At 31.6% G+C, this 18,469-nt stretch overlaps 1 protein-coding gene and 2 long non-coding RNA genes across 6 annotated transcripts in view; 2 read left to right on the top strand and 1 right to left on the bottom strand.

The window, feature by feature from the left end:
• LOC121118401 (uncharacterized) overlaps window positions 1–16,466 on the bottom strand; it is a 40,471-nt gene extending 24,005 nt beyond the window's left edge. For 2 of the 4 annotated variants that reach the window (XR_011780080.1, XR_011780079.1), the window contains exons 1-8: window positions 16,339–16,466; window positions 16,223–16,282; window positions 15,898–16,155; window positions 15,552–15,846; window positions 15,217–15,449; window positions 14,984–15,140; window positions 14,813–14,918; window positions 8,279–8,417 (exon numbers count right to left, since the gene is read on the bottom strand). This is a non-coding gene — a long non-coding RNA (uncharacterized lncRNA). The remainder of the gene's footprint in view (window positions 1–8,278; window positions 8,418–14,812; window positions 14,919–14,983; window positions 15,141–15,216; window positions 15,450–15,551; window positions 15,847–15,897; window positions 16,156–16,222; window positions 16,283–16,338) is intronic. The other 2 variants (XR_011780081.1, XR_005864430.2) reach the window with 1 other exon arrangement.
• The window catches only part of Syt7 (Synaptotagmin 7), a 313,580-nt gene that overhangs the window by 87,497 nt on the left and 207,614 nt on the right, over window positions 1–18,469 (top strand). The gene's annotated exons all lie outside the window — the stretch shown is intronic.
• Window positions 17,408–17,935, top strand: LOC139905388 (uncharacterized). Its single transcript, XR_011780082.1, has 3 exons — window positions 17,408–17,543; window positions 17,606–17,691; window positions 17,799–17,935. It is a non-coding gene; the product is annotated as an uncharacterized lncRNA (long non-coding RNA).

Genomic DNA, 18,469 nt, shown 5'->3' with positions numbered 1-18,469 from the left:
TCGGATACTCGTTTTAAGTGGTTCAGAAAAATAGTTGTTGAGAATGCTCCCGTCAGATCTGAAGGAGAACAATGTTTTGTTTCTATGTTTCAACAAATAACAGGTTGTAGTATCACCAATGAACTAATATATATATATATTAATCCTGCATCTCCTTTTAGGTCCTATTTTGAGCAAAACAGATTCAGAAGATTTTAGAATTTTATCAAGACTTTGATCATATAATTTATCCTCAAATCATTAAAGGTGAGATTGAGGAAGATATAAATAAATAATGATGAAAATACAATAGAACAACCATCTAATGATTTACATCTTATGTTAGAAATCGAGTTTCAAAGATCATAGAATTATAGTTCTATGAGATTGGGGAATATAACATTTGAAAATCACGAGTCTAGGGAGCCTACATCAGTTAATATTTCCCAAACGGCTTACGAGATGAGTTGAAGCGGAGCACTATAGAGATACTTCACACTATCACTTGTATATGATTAAAAATGTCGATAAAGGAATAAACAAAAGATCAGATATGGGATATTATGTTAGTATATATAAAGGATTGATTTGAGGATATATCACTCTATTACTTCCGGAGACGAAGTCAGTCAGAGGCACGGATATGAATTACTTAACAACGCCTTCTCCTTCGAGTCAAGGAGCATCTGCACATTGAGCAATCCTTCCATTAAAGGAGATGAGATCCACAGAATGAGTTACAAAGATCCCCCCACCCAAAAAAAAGATCCCTTGAAAGTGAAGTTGAAGAGGGGATCTGACGGCGTGTGGATTGGATATCCGAATGGAAAAATAAGGAAACGAGAAGGATGGGTTGATGCAGATCCCTAAATCTGAATGCTTTGTAAGAAAGATCCATCTAAATCACTGTGAATTTAATGTCTCAACCCCCTTCTTCTACTGAGTAATTTTTATTTCGTACGAACATGGATGCCGAGGTTTCGTGAATAAATAGAGAAGAAATCAACGTAATCCTCAGTCTAAAAAGGAGAGTGGTGACGCACTAAAGTTATGCAAACCGGCAAAAGGTCAGAGTTTATCGAGCGAAAATTGAAAAAGGCAAAAGTGGAATAGGTCAATAGAGCAAGGTAGTCTGGAAAGTAGAATTACGATAAGAAGCGCATTTATTGCCAAAGGTATTTGACGAAAATTTTCCTGTATAAATGCGACTTCTTCTCTTAAGGAATGATTATTAATTACTTCTTGTGCTCTTCTGCTTGCTGCCAAATCTTCATCAAGGCTGTTTAAATATTCTCTGAAGACGTCGAAGTGATAGTAGTAGGACTATACTGTTTTTAACCAAGTTCCCTATCTTGTTATAATTGGTGATGGAGGGAGGGGAATTTCGTGCGAAGCAGTTAATACTCTCTTTCTTCTTCCAGAATTCAAAAACATCTTCTTCACATTGGAAATAAGTTGGTTTCTTTTGTTGAACTATATCTGTAACTCTATATAATATATGATCAATATATATATATCAATATATGATATGAATCAATTCCGGGATTTTGTTTTCTGCTTTGGGACAATACGAGGCGGTATCAGTTCTCCCAATAACTTATAAACTGAGCTTATGACGATGTTCTTGACATTGTTTGCGTTTGTAATCTCAATATCAATCAACTCAATAAGGCAAGGCCTCCCACAAAAATGTCCGTCCAAAGGGACAATAAAAATTGCCATCATTTCTTGTCTCATCTAGTGCAACGAAAATATCCTTTTCTTCCACTTCTTCTTATATTCTATTCAAAACTCCTTAACATACTTCCCCAACCAAGTTGTTAACGACACATCGACCTGGAGAAGTTTTTCTAGTATATTTTTCAATAAACTTGGAGAAATGGGGATGATCCAGAACATTTAAAGGGATGTTGCACGACACAAACATCTTTGCCTCGTCCAAATGGAAAGATGAACCGCTTAATTCTCCTTCATCTTCTTAAGTCTTGTGTTTCTTGAAGACTTTGAAGTTGTTGATATGATGGGAGGTTTTGGAGTGGCGGATTACTTGCCATAAAGAACAAGATGGGGACGAGAAACCCCAAAAACGGTTAGATATACTTATTTTCCAAATTATAATTCCACACATCAGTACCTCCGTTGTTTCGAAACCTATGAAAAGGCAAGTTTTCTTCGGCATGATGATGATGCACGTGAGAGAGCAGTAATGGAAAGTTTCTTTGCTGATGATTATTACAATACTGAGGATAATTTGTTAGAAGATCCAAGGGTGCCAACGTATTTTATTCCTTTTTTCATATATATATCTCCAACCAATCAAATTCGTTCTTTTTCAACAATTCCAACAACTTACTTATCACGTTATATTAAAAAAAGAAATATTTACTGTAAAATTGAAAGATTTATAAGCCCATATTCAGATTCTTTGTTTTAGACTAAACGTAACACCATTTTGTGTGAATGCAAGCCCAAAACGAATAAATACTTTGCGTTTTCCTCAAAAAACGATATCGTGTGGACTGTCGCCTAGTTTATATATTTGAATTTTTATAGAAATGTATCTTGTGAGGAATCCCCAGTTTCCCTTTCCTAAAACTGTTCATGTTATAAAAGTAACCTTTTCTTTTCGGAGCAAGGATAATGAACGAAATAAAAAGCAATAGACTAAGTACATATTTAATTATATTGACCATAACCATTAGATGATCTTTTTAAGAGACTATCAGAACTCAGTTAATGGTTAAAATGATTAATTTATTAATAACTACCTAGAGATAAAAATCATCACTCTCAACTACTGTTGGACATTTTTTTATAAATTCGAGAGTTTAGTAGATCAACATATGCTAATAATAGAAAAATTCATAGATGACAAAAAATATATATTAATTTTTTATGTTATTGGTGTAAATAATTTTGCTATTTATATACTTTATTTTAAAATGGATACTTAATCTCATGGTCATCCTCGAATGTAGAATATCAAATGATATAAGATATCTTTGAATATTTATTTATTCATCATCAAAACAAGAGGTACGGACCATCCATTTTTGAAAGACAAAAATAATAAATAGTTTCTTGATTATTTTTATCAATGTATGAAGTAATTATTACGAAACTCTCTCCCTCCCCAAACTTTTGTGTTGGTTCTGGCGTCCCTGAACTTCCTTCCTATATGTCCAACTACAATTTCTACATTGTCTTCTTTTCTTGGTGAAAGATGCATTAATTTACAATTATTTTTTTGACTTGGTACCCCCTTGAAGAACCCACACGCCTCCATCGGCGTGTATTTATAAATGGGGGGCACAGATTATATAATGGTGGTGTCTTCAAAGGCGCCTACGGTATATATTTTTTGGGGGGCAAGGCCCTGACTAGAATTTGTATTTAGGCATATCTCCTAATTTTGGGTTTTTTTTACAATTTGGACGGAATGTCTTTTTTTTATTAAACTATTGCGTGGTTAATGAAATGGATTGAATGACGAGTCGATAAGTTGCTTTATTATATACATGACATGATTGCGAGTGTGCCTCTAGAAGATTACTAATCCATAACATATTAACTTGTAAATAAAAACAATGATCCCATCATATAAAAAGGCCAAATTTGACAGATATCTTATTTAGAAGAGTGCTTGGTCTCTTTAATACCGGTATCAATGCACGTTTTTCAATGCCTCCCTGTTTAAAAACCGCTAATGAAGGATGCTTAAACTAAAAGTATTTGCAAATCTTTCCTTCTTATTTCTAGTATATTTATGTAATAATGTCAAATTAATAGTAGGAAATCATTACATTTTTGCCTCGAATTTTCACTTTACAAAAGGTCAATAATAATATATTAGAGACAAACACAAATAAGAATGAAATTATCTACATACAGGAGGTCCCGAATAACAGAGTTTCAATTACTGCGTATTTCGCATAACGCGTTGGTTGAATTATTCCGACTCCCCGTAGAGTGTAGTATATTACAATCATATTTCGTTTGTTATATTATAATAATAAATTATTAAAAAAACCTATATATTGAGGTGAACAAGAATTTTTGTAGTTGTTGATGAGTTTGTTCATGCTATTCCTATATATTTATATTACAGAGTGTTTCATTTTGCATAAGGGGGAGTGTCATGTAAGTATTTTGGCTTTAGATTTGTTTAGTATTGAGTTCTATTACTTAAAGTTACTCATAGATGTATTTGCTAGAGTATTCTTTTTATTTTCTATTTTAAATCCATATTTAATCTGTTATTCATATAAGCTTCAGTTGAAAAATATTTTTTATGTCTCAAATGGTCAAAGTGTTTTCTGATAGTTGGGGAAGACCCTAGAATATGCCCCATACTTTTTTTTATTCGTTGGCCCCACCTCAAACACCTGAATTAATCTTCTTCGTATGTTCACAGAGTCCCTACTGCTTTCCATTTCATATGTATTTGAGACGCCTTTAGCTCCTTATTAAAAATTGTTTTATTGTATTCCTTAAGACTGTTATTAATTAATCCAGTTCTTTTTAATAGAAGAAGAATATATTTTTCTCTTATTAATCCTCCATTTAAAAATTGATCTGAGGTGTATGTTATATATTTCGTCTACGGTTACTTCTAAGTCAAGACTTTGCGTATTGGTTAACTCTTTGGTTGCAATAATGTGTAAATAATTATCTTCATTTATTATTCTTTGCGTATATTATGACTTTGAAGGTCTTTCAATTTTAATATCCTTTTAAATGTTTCCATTATCGCGTTATATGTATTTCCATTACACACTTTAAGCTGTACTTCTTTGAGCGGTGTAACTATTTTGTGCATTTTTACAAGGCTTTGGGGGTTTCTTGTAGTAAATTCAGGTCTGAATGGAAAATATTCTCCGAATTAAATTAAATTTGCAGTATTTATTCCAAGTTTGTATCTTCTCCTAGTCCCTGGATACATTTTTTCCCTTCCAGTTCGTATGTTTTTACTCGAAGCTTATTTTAAAAGTTTTTAGTTTGAAGTATTTTATGAAATAGTATAGTTTAGTTAAGGATGGATAAATTCGGAACAAAAAATTTAACCTCACATCTATACAAAAGAAGATACATATTATGTGAAGGAGCAACGTAAGGTTGTTGTTTGTTTTTTTAATTTACCAAAATAAGCTCTTTATTGTATCTCATAAACTTTCTTCAAAAAGAAGTATTATGTAAGTTAGCTATACAATTACGCATCTTCTTCAATTTGCCAAACTATTTCTTTTTATTATTATGGATATGTTCACTACTTAACAAGGTTTTTTTCGAAATCAGTTGTTCAACGTTCAGCTTTGAATATACTGATTTTATTTGATATTGAAACATTTTTTAGAAATTGTAATCAACATAACGTAACAAATTACACAAGTAAACAAAAACAATATTTTCGGTTCAGTAGTACTTGACCAGTTGATTACGAATCTGTAACTAGTTTTTTTTTGTATCAAATAATTTTTTTTTTTTGTAAAACTTTTGACTATATTTACTCTTTTTATAGGGTTGAAAGAAAAAAAAAAGAAAAAAAATCAAAATCCATATTAAAGTTACTTTTTTTTGTACAATTATATGTTAAACTTAAATATGTTCTTATATTTTGTATGAAATTATCCAACCTTGATAAAATACAATTTATATTTTAAAAAACTACCATATTTTAAGGTTTTTTAAAAAATGAATTACGCCTCCTTTTTCCAATTTTTTTAATACTAAAAGAATTTATTTGAAGCGTATATAATGGGATTTTTATTTGCAAAAGAGTATTTGTTTCTGAAAGGTATAGTTCAACCACAATATCGCAAAAACTGACAAACCAAATGCTAAAAAAATCTTAAATTTTTATATACGGCTATTGTCTCCTACTGTAAATTTTTTTACATATAGCTTTCAAGAAAAGGTAAAAAAATCCTAAGCTCTAATTTTTTCATTGCATTTACATAAATATTTACGAAAAAATAGATAATCTATTTAAGAAACAAATAGTTATTATAGATAGAATCAATGATTGAATGTTAGACCTTTCAGCAATGTGAAAGACGAAGACGGAGTTAGACTAAATATCATTAGAATCAATGATATTGTGCTCAGTTAGCCAAATTCATAAGAAAGTGAGACCCTAGAGCTATAAAAAAATTGCAGAAAGTGCATTTGTTAGCCTTGGAAAATTTGTCTGGCAATAAGGGGAAAAAATCTCCTGCAAGATGTCGCTTTTGATGTCCCAGATATGAAATTAATACGTCACTTTTTCCTCATGACATTAATATCTCAAGTTTTCTTCATGGCATAAACAATTTTTTATTCCCTTTGATTAATTAATCTTGTTAACATATTTAAAAAGGTTAATTCATGGAGGCTGCTAACTTAGTTATAGAGTAATATTTATGGCAAACACAGCAGCCTTTAGCGAACAAAAAGTTTTTTCGTAGCCATTTGATTTATAGTTTGGGATACTTCATCAACTCTTTCTCCTTCTTTTTTACATTTCCTTCATTATCATTCTTTTATTTCAATATAATAGTTAATTACTATATGAGTTGTTATGATAATTGATGTGTATAACTTTATATAGTACCGCTTTTTTTGTTTTCTGTTTTGTTTGATGAGAATAATTATGAGTATTTTATGGCTAATAATGTGATCAAAGGATGCTAATACATATAATAACAATAAAAAAACTTGCTCTATTAATAATGTTACAATGCTTTTTAGTTATGTATAAAAAATAACCTTTCGTCTATAAAAAACCTTACTAAGAATCTATTAAAAAAAGGGGCAATTTGAACAAATAAGATATTTATTTATTAAACATTATGCATATAAATTCATGAAATATTCAGAACAAAATAAATTATGGACAGATGTACATTTATTATTTCCTTTCTTACAATATATTCATGTATTAGGCTTTTCCATTTCGAATTATTTGTTTTCTTTCCCTACACTATGACACTATCTGCTAGAGACGCTAAAAAACGGACCTTTAAGTGTGAAGCAATTTAACTTTTTTTAAATGGTATTTTTAGGTCATAATTTACAATTTGTAAGCCTTTTATCCCGTGTCAGATATGATGATGCTATGGGTTAAAAAAAATGTAACTTATTTTAGTTACTAATTGGTTTATCTGTAGAAAATATTGTGCAACATATTTTAAGCAATTTAAGAGGCCAAAGATTTAGCTCATTGATTTACGATTTCTCTGTTTTATTAAACATAACATATCAAAATCCAACCCAAATCAAAGAAATAGCTGTTGAACAAAAAGTAGGAGCATTGTCTTGTTATGTTTGATAAAACAGGGAAACTGCGTATCATGAAGCACATCTTAGACCTTTTAAATTATTTAGGTAATTTTTGATCATAGCTTTTTATTTGCGATGGTTTAAGAGGCCTAAAAATGTCGTAAATTTGATCAAAAAAATACAATATTTCATAAATAAAATTGTTTGTACTACGCCTCAAACATTACCAAAGTCCGTTTTTTGATAGTGTTTAAGAGAAAATATCTTTTTTGTACTACGGGATGATAAAATATTAACCCTAAAACGAGACAGTCTGATATGTATGTAAGCAAATGAAATAAATAAAGGCGGTTTACCACAACTATGGTGTGTATACACGTCTTAGTAAATGTATATAAATGATATTTTCGTGAGAGCAACTCTTTTCCCAATATCATTCATATATATACCTATATACACACTTAGACGTGCACACGCACCATAAATGAGGTAATTCGCCTATAAGTGATAATAAAGTATGTATACTAGGGTACGTACACACCTTCCCTCTTTTCCACTGAATTGGATTTAGCTGTGAACATAATACATGTATACCTACCCATAAAAATGTAGGTATGTATAATTTTATGTAGGCATACTAAAAAAAAAAATTAACAAGAGGGAAAATAGTAGTTTCACTATTATACAAAAGTAAGTGAAATAATTATATATATATATATATACATATGTGTTCAACATATACAAAAAAATCTGGTTTTAACTAAATAATTTCTGAGCGTAATTACGATAAAATTGGAAACCATAACATAAATTTTTATTGAAGTTATTCAAAACTGCCATATTAAATATTCAACATTCATGCTGTCATTCACAAAAACCTAAATTAAAATGAAGATCAAAACTTGACCTCTTTCAATTAAAAAAAGCATAAAAATAAAATAAAATTTAACCAATAATGTTTCTAAACATATAACATGCATTTACAGATTTTTATTTGTATAAAATAACTTTTACCCTTAAGTAATTAAATCTTATTACGAACATGTTATGCGCCTCAAATATGGAAATATGAAACAAACTACTGGAGGCTGAAGAATAGCGAACAATGTTTATATCTTCTGTAGATTCCAAATGTATCGGGTTATGGATAGAAATATGGAGATGATTTGGTACGATACTACCTGAAAATAAGACCAAAATATTTGAACACTTTGAAAGGAATTATTATATCTGAAGATTAATTCTGTAGTATTCTATTTGGACATAGGAGGAAAAAATCTGGGAAACACTTGGTAACTGTGGGTAAAATGTGACGGGAAATACAGCTCGATTACATTTCACTTTGAGACTAGGTTTGAGTGCTTCTTCTCATGGTATGGACATGGTTCGGTTCAGACAGTCTTCAACAACTCTTCCAGAGTAACTTCTACTCATCAACATTTCCTTCAGTTCCACCATCCTTTGCTTTCTTAGCTCAGAGTCACTGCATATCCTAACAATTCTGAGGGCCACACTAAGGGATATTTTTAGTGGCATGCACAGGTTGTGAGAAAGAAGGAAGCAAGTTCTAAATTATTAAATCTTATCAAACTTTTAGGAAGAAATTGTTTTGAATGTGAATTTTCGACTCTTGACACGGTTTTTCGTTTTTTTTAAATATTTTATTATTTATTATCGTTTTACTCGTCAATTTTGTTGTTGTTTTAAAAAATGTGTTTTATTACTGTGTATTAGCACGTACTGAACGTTCTTCCGGGGGGATAATTTTGAAATAAAATATTTATTTATGTTACTTATAACTCAAAAAAAAACCTCGAAAAATCTCCAAATAATGTTCCTAAACAAATATCATTATAACATACATTTACAGATCTTATTTGTATAAAATAAGTTTTACTCTTAAGTAATTAAATCTAATGTAATCAATGACCTGTAAAATATATCATGTAATACCTATATGTACTAATGTGTCGCTAAAATAAAATAAGAGGGGAAAAACCTGAGTAATAAATTATTTGAAGAGGAAATGAAAGTAAATTCAAACATTGTTAGTGGAATAATATCAACGACATATCACATCGGAAGTACTATTAATATGATTAATAGTACTTTTGTATTATACGTAGAATCAGATAATAAAAATATTTTATGGAGATTAAGAAATCATGAAAGCTTATCAATGCAATATTATTTCAAAAGTTAAACTATATCTAATTTAATAAATTATTTTGTTAAAAAAATATTCCCTTATACGCCTTTAATTATTTTTTGATTGGCAAACTAAAGAGTATTTATTTATTTTCCGAATTTTCTAGTTACCGAGTGGGATTATGTTTATTTCGTATTTCTCATAGTTGCTTGTTGCTAATGTAATGAAAAGTCATTACAACTTAGCCGCTCTCATTAAAAGATTCTTCAAATCAAAAGGGTAAATACCTAAATGACGGTCGTTGTTTGTTTTAAATACCGATACGACAAATGTTTAAGAACTCTATATTTGGTAATTAATAAATTGAGACGTACACTTTGGACTATATTTTATAGTTTATTTGAGAAATAAGATTCATATCTATTCGTCTTAATATTTTTCAGAAATAATGGGAGACTTGCACTTATTCAGTGAGATTTCATGGTTTATTTTGAATATAATTTTATTTTAATTACTAATATAGGTATAAGAAGATCGTACAAGTTACAAGATATTATTTTATTTTAATATCAGTCATTTTAATTAGGAATTCAATGATAAGCAATAGGCCTGATAAATAATTATTAATATTCTATTAAATAATAAAAACAGGAATAATAAGGCCAATAAATGTAATTGTAATTCTTATAACATTGCAAGACAAAAGCAGTGTTAATGACTAATTAACTCGCCTGATAATTCAACCACAATAGTGGAAGAATAAGCCTTTCATAATATTATCGATTCATTTTTAAATTAATAAAATGCAGTTGGTCTTAAAAACTAAAGTAGTATATTATATTTAAACGTGGTTCACATTTTTAATGTGCTTGAACATATCTTTGAATGTGAGACATCAAGATATGAAGTATTATTATTCAAATTCCCGAGAACGGCGTTTCTTACAGCTTTCGATGAATTCGCTAAGAGACAGAATAACATGAAATTGATCTTACTTTCAAGTGCAATTATGGCCATTATTCTTAAAATTTTCTCAATTTTATACATTGTAAAATGTTATATTTGCTTTATAAAAACTATGCAAGAGATTTAAACAGGCAGATTAATTCTTTAAAAAACAGAAAACTGCACAAATATGAGGAATCTGTCAAAAAAATATAAAGCTACAGAAATTGTAATTGTTAGTTATTGCATCATGTCTGGGGTTTTATTTATATAAAAAATTGAGTGACGTCATCAAGGACCAAACTTTTTCAGTTTTAGTACTGATATGCAACACAAAACTGGACTGGACCGACACGGGACTGCCTCTTCAGTCTAAAATAAGGATCATCACAACACTAATTGTAACATTTGTATGCATAACACAGTTAATTATCATTTCAAATGCTCAGTCTCATTCTTTGTGTGCAACTTGTATTAACTCTATATATTTATAGATATATACAGAAATACATACATAGAGACTGTGATTTCAGTGGAAAATTGTGTCAACTGCATCATTAAGAAATGAGTTATTGTGTTCATAAATGTTCGTTACAACATCATTACTTATTAAATGTCTAGCGTTAACAAACAAAATTATAGTGAACACCCAAAAATGTTATCGTGACATATTTAATAGGTAGGATGGTATTTTGTATAGAACAGGGAGAAGGTGGGATAGATAATTATGTTTAAGGATGGGTATTTAGTAGTGGGGAGAACAAGACAGGAGTGAGACTTATGTTACTTCTGAATGAAGGACCATATTAACATTGCTGCAGAAAAGAAAAGCTTGGTGTCTATACAAAAAATTCCCATGTCCTTAAAACCTACAAAATTATAAAGCTCTCCAAAATACTAATAAACTTCTGTTAAAACGCAAATTTGAAGATAAATTGTTGGCTAACTTTGATAAGAATAACCTCAAGCCTATTTTCTCTTATATAAAACAAAATTTGGGCCACTCAATATAATTTTAATGAATTTGAATTAACTGACGGCACTCGAAAGAACTATGAATTGCAAATCTTTTGAATGACTTATTTCACTGAGTTTACTTAACAGATTCTGAGACTCCCTACATCAACCACCCCCCAGATAACCGTCCTTGCCTATCCAAGATTTCCTTTGCAGAATCAGTTGTCATAAGATCCATTTCCTCACTCAATAGTTATTTCTAGTCGAGTCCTGATGGGATCTGTGCTTTCTTACAGAAGAAGCTTAATAACATATTTACTTCCATCTGACTATGACATTCGATAAGTCGATGCAGGAAGGAGTGGTACCGTTTGACTGGAAATGCACCAATATTATGCCAATACACAAGAAAGAAACCATAAGGATGTTCCTAATTGATTACCAATTTCCATAGCAAGTCAGATCTCTCGACTAATAAAAATTCTTATCAATTCTAAAGAGAGAAACTTTTTCGACAAACAATTATTTTATATCTCCCAGACAACATGGATTCCGAAGTGGAGGGTATTGTGTTACAAACCTGTTATCATTCTGGGATGATATAGCTCGAAGTAGAGATTGCTCACTGGATACATATGTGTTTTACTTGGACTTCAGCAAAGCGTTCGACAAGGTGCTGGATGGTGGACTGGAACAAAAACTAAATTGCATTGGGATTGAGGGTGAACTGTTGCAGTTGATTTCATCTTGACTCAGAAATCGAGAACAGCGAGCTCTGATAAACGGCATTGGATCAGCTTCAATAGGTGTCCCATCTTCTCTACTTCAGTGTCCTTGCAGCTACCCTATTCTCTTTATATATTATCCCATTTTTGACGAAAGGACATTTAAATAACCAATGATATATTTTACAATGACTTTGTAATTTGTTTTATAAAATAAGACGAGATTTGTACATGTACATTGAGCTACTACATTCGTATCTTTTGCAGTTTAACAACCAATGAGTTTTTGACATTACTAAAAACTCTATTTGATGTCAATGTGGAGGAAATCGATCTTGGATTCCATGAAAATGATGGATTGGATCAGTACTCCGTCAATTCTGAAGACAAAGATGGGGATATAAACTTTCTCGAAAAGGGCATTCTCTCATCTCCCTGTTTTCGTTGTCTCAATGATGGCAATGACGACGAAATAATTATCAATACAAAAAAAACCCCGCAAAATAAGTAAAGGAGAAATAAAATGTAAAAAAGAAGAACCAGATTTTTTTATTCCTACATCTTTCAACGTGGAAGAAACATTATTTAGTATTTTGAGCTTTTCTTTGACCAAAACCTGAGAGATCTCATCATTCCTGAAAGCAATAGGTACGCAAGTCAACACAACACCACCTTGGATTTGACAGAAGATCAGCTCTTTGTATTCGTTCGTGGTCGGATAAGAAAAGATACTGGCCCAACTCTGAAGCTGTTCCTCTTATTTTAGCCAATAACATTAGACGAGCTCGATTTTTAAACATAATAAACAAGTCATTTTGTAGACAATACAAAAATTGATAAGTCAGACCCCAGAGAGAAACTGAGGTAATTTTTTGAGGCTTTACAAAAACCATTCTTGAAGTTTGGAGCCACGCTTGAATATTTAGCAATATACAAAAGTATGGTTCCATGTTATGAAAGATATCACACTAAACAGTTCATTTGAAAAAGCCCATTCATTTTGGCTATAAAATTTGGGGCCACTGCTCTAAAGGAGGATAGTTTCATTCCATTGATTTCTACACAGGGAACCCCCCTAAGACAATAACAAAGGGAAATCTTGGCTTAGGAGGAAATGTTTTCATGCATTTAACAAATTTGACTGGACTGCAAAACCAACAAGGATGAAAATCCTTTTTCGACAATTTCTTCACAAGTCTTCTGTGTTTAGATTTTTATCGGAAAAAAAGAATTTTTGTATTGGGAACTGCACGTGAAAGCAGACTGAAAAAATGTGATTTATTTAACAAGAAGCAGATGTGTAAGAAAGTTAGAGAGAAAGTTGATTTTGCCTCCAACAAAGAACTACTAATTCAAAATGGAAGAAAAATTATATTATTTTATTTTCGAACTTCGGATAAAAAAAACTATCCTCTACCAATCGATATAGTCGCTCAATAAAGAAATATATTGATATCCCTCAACCCGAAAATTTGAATGAATATAACAAGCACATGGGCTCAGAAATCAAATGGATCAGAGGCTATCTATCTAAATATCGGGATAAAAATGTGTTAGAAGAAATGGTAGTGGCCTTCAGTAACATAACATACATGTTCGATGTTATGATGAGTAACGCCCACGCACTAACGTTAAAGCAAACATAACAATCAATGGAACTAAGAGCATTCAAGAGAAAAAAATGATGACCGTATTAGCCACTCGATAGTATATAATGATGACAATGGTAAAACATGTAAAATTTGTGTAATAAAAAGTAAGTTTATGTGTGAAAACTGTATTGTACTTGTATCTTCATTCAAAGTGTTTTAAAGAATATCATACTCCAGTGCAGGATATAAACAAGATCACCTATCTTCTACCAAAGAAACATGTCCTTTTCTATTCAAAGGCTAATAGAAAATCAACTCACCCCTCAAGAGGAATTATGGTGCTAATACATAAAAATTTAAACTCAATTCAAAGAGCCACTGACCCGGGAGATAATTACGTTGTCGTCGACTTGGATTTCCTTTGAAACCGAACAACATTGTTAGCAGCTTATGGTCCAAACCATGATTCTAAAAATTGGTTCACAAAACAAGTCAGAGGAGTTGGGCCTTTGGAGGGAAAGGAATTATTATTAGCGAGGGGACTTTAATGTAATCCGAAAACAAAGTCGGAACAATATGGTTCACACAATAAAAATAGAGCTTCAGATCTGGAACAAATAATATCAGATTATAACTTACAAGATTTAGGTCCAATATGCGATGACCTTTCCCAAAAATGACTTAATGGAAAAAAAGGAGGACTGGGAAAGTAATAAGGGACAGACTTGATTATATAATCACTTCACACCGAGTAGCAAACCTCCTAAACGAATTCAGCATGCTTCTACCGTACATTTCAGATCACTGCCCAGTTTTTAGATCATTTAAGGTCCTCCCCCCTCAACGCGGGAAACTTCAATGTTACCTTACTGAATTGAGAAAGTACACGAGATGATATAAGCAAGGTAATTCGTGACTACGGCCTAAAGATGGAAAGTCGACTTTTGTCTCCATGTATACCCTGAGACTCATTGAGCCTCAAGCGAGGGGAATCTTCATTCAAAAAGGCAGAGAAAAACTTTATAACTAAAACCCTTTATGGGATACAGACTTTGAACAAAGACGATTTTACCTCATCCTTAAAACTGAGGAGGTAGAATCGTCTTTGTTTACAATCAAAGAGAATATCTACACTTGGACTACCGACGGGTGAGATCACAGAAGAACCCTGCGAAATTACGAGATAAAATATCAATTTTTACACAAACCTGTACGGGTGTCCAGAATGCACGCCTTAAACCTATGGGACTTCTGCTACAGTTGGAGACTGATGAAGGATCCAACGAAATGGAAACTGTTACTATTCAGCAAACCCTACAGGAGAGAAAGAAAAATCAGCAATTTTGCTGGTACAAACACTATGTAGGAGTTGGATTTACCGATTACTCAAGATGAAATTCTCAGCTTTCTGCGTAGTTTCGAGTTCTTTTAAGAGTTTGATTTACTTCTATCACCAATACTCGCGAAGATTTTAAAGAAATATTTAAGAAACGCTTTATCCCAGACTTTATGAGTTGTGGCTCTCTGACTTTGATCCTGAAAAAAAAATAGAACAATATGATTTAAAAATTACAGGCAGATATCTCTTGAATACATCATACAAAATACTCACAGGCATTCTTAATCGCCGAATCGGGGGAGGTGATCAAGAGCCTACCTTTCTAGAAGACGCATAAATACACCTCTGATCTCCTAACATAGAAGCTTGTGAAAAGTGCTTAACTTCTCTAGGGTTACAAGAGACTGAGGAAAAGCAGTGATTTCTGGGCGTTAAGGATCAAGGGTGAGTTTGAGAAAAGAATTGATCATGATCTGATTGACCGATTATTTACGGGACCATCGGAGCTATTTGGGATGATGAAAAAAGTGATCAATACTGTAGACAGATTGGTTGGTCGCGGGAATTCATTATGAATGACATTTTTCATACCATGAGATCTAACGAACCTTTTAACTTATATCCAAGGTTGTGAAGTCTTGACGTGCTTTTAAGGGAAGGGGGAATAACTTGTCAATATCTATCTCGTGGAGATACGGAGCTAGGCAATTTCATTCTATTAAGTAGAACCAAGAGATTATTTTTATGCTACCGTTCAAAAACCAGTAATCTCGAGCCTTCAACTCCCTTCTCCATAGCAGTGGAAGCACTCTCTAAGAGTAGAATAAGATCTGCAATAAACAGTGACTGAATAACAACAGAGTGTCGTCTCTTATCGTCAAGAGAAGATTGGAGAGACTGAACCTGAAAAAAATGATAAAGGTATTAAACCCGAAGACAATATTGAAAAACTACCTAACAGATTCCCATCAAAAATGGTTAAGATACCGATTGCCCACTTCTTATTTATTTACAAATAAGTCAAAACAAATGGTTGAGTCTAGAATGTGCTTTTTTTTGTAAAGAAAACATTGAGACCTCATTCAATTTTATTTTTGCTCAAAAGTGGTTCCCGTTGTTAAAATGGTGGATTGCATTATCCATGAAAGGTACGGCCAAGAACTCCGCCCTTCAGATTGACTTATAGCAACGTCTTCGAAATATAAACAGAACCTGAAAATTGAATATATTATCACTAAAGTCCAAGGGATAATATATGGGGTTAAAAATAAAATATTACCTATTCCATCAAGGCTGGAAGAGTATGTACTCCACTCAATGGAAATCCTATAAGTCGTCTCTGTCCAGTTAGAGATTACAGGATCATTATGAATTATTACCGTGTATAAAGCTTACCAACGGAGCAGGGAATTATCTAGACCAGAGGGATTCGGGATGGCTCTTCTGTGTTATTACTTATTATACAATTAAATAAATGAACAAGATCCCGCGTAATGACGTAAACATAGAATGATTGCTACTACGTCATATTATATACTCAGCGATATATTGGAGAAAAGGAAAAGAGAGAGCGAGGTGTGTCTAAAGAGCTCGCATGGGAACCTCACTTCTTAATCTGATTACTTATCTACCGGTCTTTCTTTTTTCTTTTCCTCCTTCATTAATGAAACCTATAATATTTCGAATTCTTGCACTGACTTGTTTGGGTTTTTATTTTTATAATTATTATTTAGATTATTTTATGATTTTTGACTGATGGGATATGTGTAAATAATATTAGAAACAAAAAAATATGAATCATACTCCAAATTAAGCATCCTCAATTATGTAATAACTTGTAGAATATTAAATTTAAACTTAGTGTGAGAAATTAAGAAAATATATAGGTATGTTAATGAAAAGTTGTGCTTGGCCGAAGGGATATCTAAATACACATCCGATATCTTGAGAATCTATATTCAAATACTGGTGATTTTTTAGGAAAATATTGGCAATGGCAACATCAAGGGATGTTCTAAATTTCAAAAGAATTATGGTTTGGTTAGCTTTCATTATTAATGGGTTAACGACCTGTGTGACAACCTGAGATCATAATCATATATGTATGCTGACGACACAAAGCTTGTTTGCCAATCAGAAGGACAGGCCAAACATGACCTCAGAGAATTTCTAAGGTGGAGCAATCTTTGGGGAATTTCATAATTCTTGAGAAATTCTCCTTTATGATTTTTCGGGGTGGCGTTTTTGACCTTTGAGGAATGAAGAATGTGGGTGTCTTTAAAGATCTTTGAGTGCTGACATCTTCTAATATGAAATTCAGCACTCACATGTACAATATTGTTAGAAAAGCAAACAGAGTGCTTGGGTTTATTAAAAGAAGTTTTAAAACGAGGAATATGAAGCTGATGAAGAAGCTTTATGTAGCATATGGTATGCCTTTTTTAAACTTCGCTTCTCAGTTGTGGAATTCAATGTTTACAAAGGAAATCAAAGCTTTTAAAAATGTACAGAAACGCTTTATTAAGATGGTATTCTACGATGTATCCTTACATGTAGTCGGACTGTTGTCGCTTGAAAGGAGGAGGAAACTTTAGGATGAGGTTAGGATATTTAAAGTTACTAATGGACCGACTAATTGTAACATCAATCCCAAAATATGTAGTATGGTGTACAAAAATAGGTTGTCTTCCAATTTTTAACATAGGTCAACCATCTGCAAATACTAATTACCACCAACAGAGCTTTTAGGTAAGGATATGGAACTACCTCCCCGAAAAGGTGAGAAGACCGTCTTCACTTTATAGTTTTAAGATACTTTTAAAAAATAATCTACATCTACTTTAATTCCACACTAGGAATCTTTTAAAGAATAAATTTCTGAAAAGACATGATGCTGATGTAATTTTCCTTGTTGATTTAAGAAAAATGAGCATCCAGTTGCATCCACAAAATACATACGGAGATATAGACCATTAAATATGCAATTTCTGACCATTACATTCTCAATATGTTGGGATAATAGCGGTGAGTAGTGACTCTGCAGTGCCCATCAACTATGACAATAAAACAATATCATGAAACTGAATATTTGCAATGCTCCAAGTTTAATAGACCATACTACTTCAACTGATTATTTTGCTTCATATAAACTTTCAAAAGAAAATTAAAGATAGTTAAAGTAAATCTTTTTGATCATACAAAAACTAAATCAAAATATTAAATATGAAGTTACAATATGAAGTTTAATTTTTTATATTTATTCATTATATTTTAGTATACTTTTTACTTATAATTCAAACAAGTAATAATTCTTCCATGGATAAGTATTTAATATTAACATAATGTATGCTTAACATATGAAATATTACGAAGTAATTTCTATCTGTTAGAGTGGAAAAATAACGTCCACAGTGAATGGTAAAGTTGTTCATATTTTTAGAAAATAGCAAAAAAAAAAATGTTTTTTTTCAAATTAGAAATGTCTCCGATTAAAAAAAAAAAGATCAAAATTTGCATCAATGTTAAA

The sequence above is a fragment of the Lepeophtheirus salmonis genome, chromosome 5 (assembly GCF_016086655.4).
Source record: "Lepeophtheirus salmonis chromosome 5, UVic_Lsal_1.4, whole genome shotgun sequence".
Lineage (NCBI taxonomy): Eukaryota > Metazoa > Arthropoda > Copepoda > Siphonostomatoida > Caligidae > Lepeophtheirus > Lepeophtheirus salmonis.
This window is presented reverse-complemented; position numbering and strand designations above follow the sequence as displayed.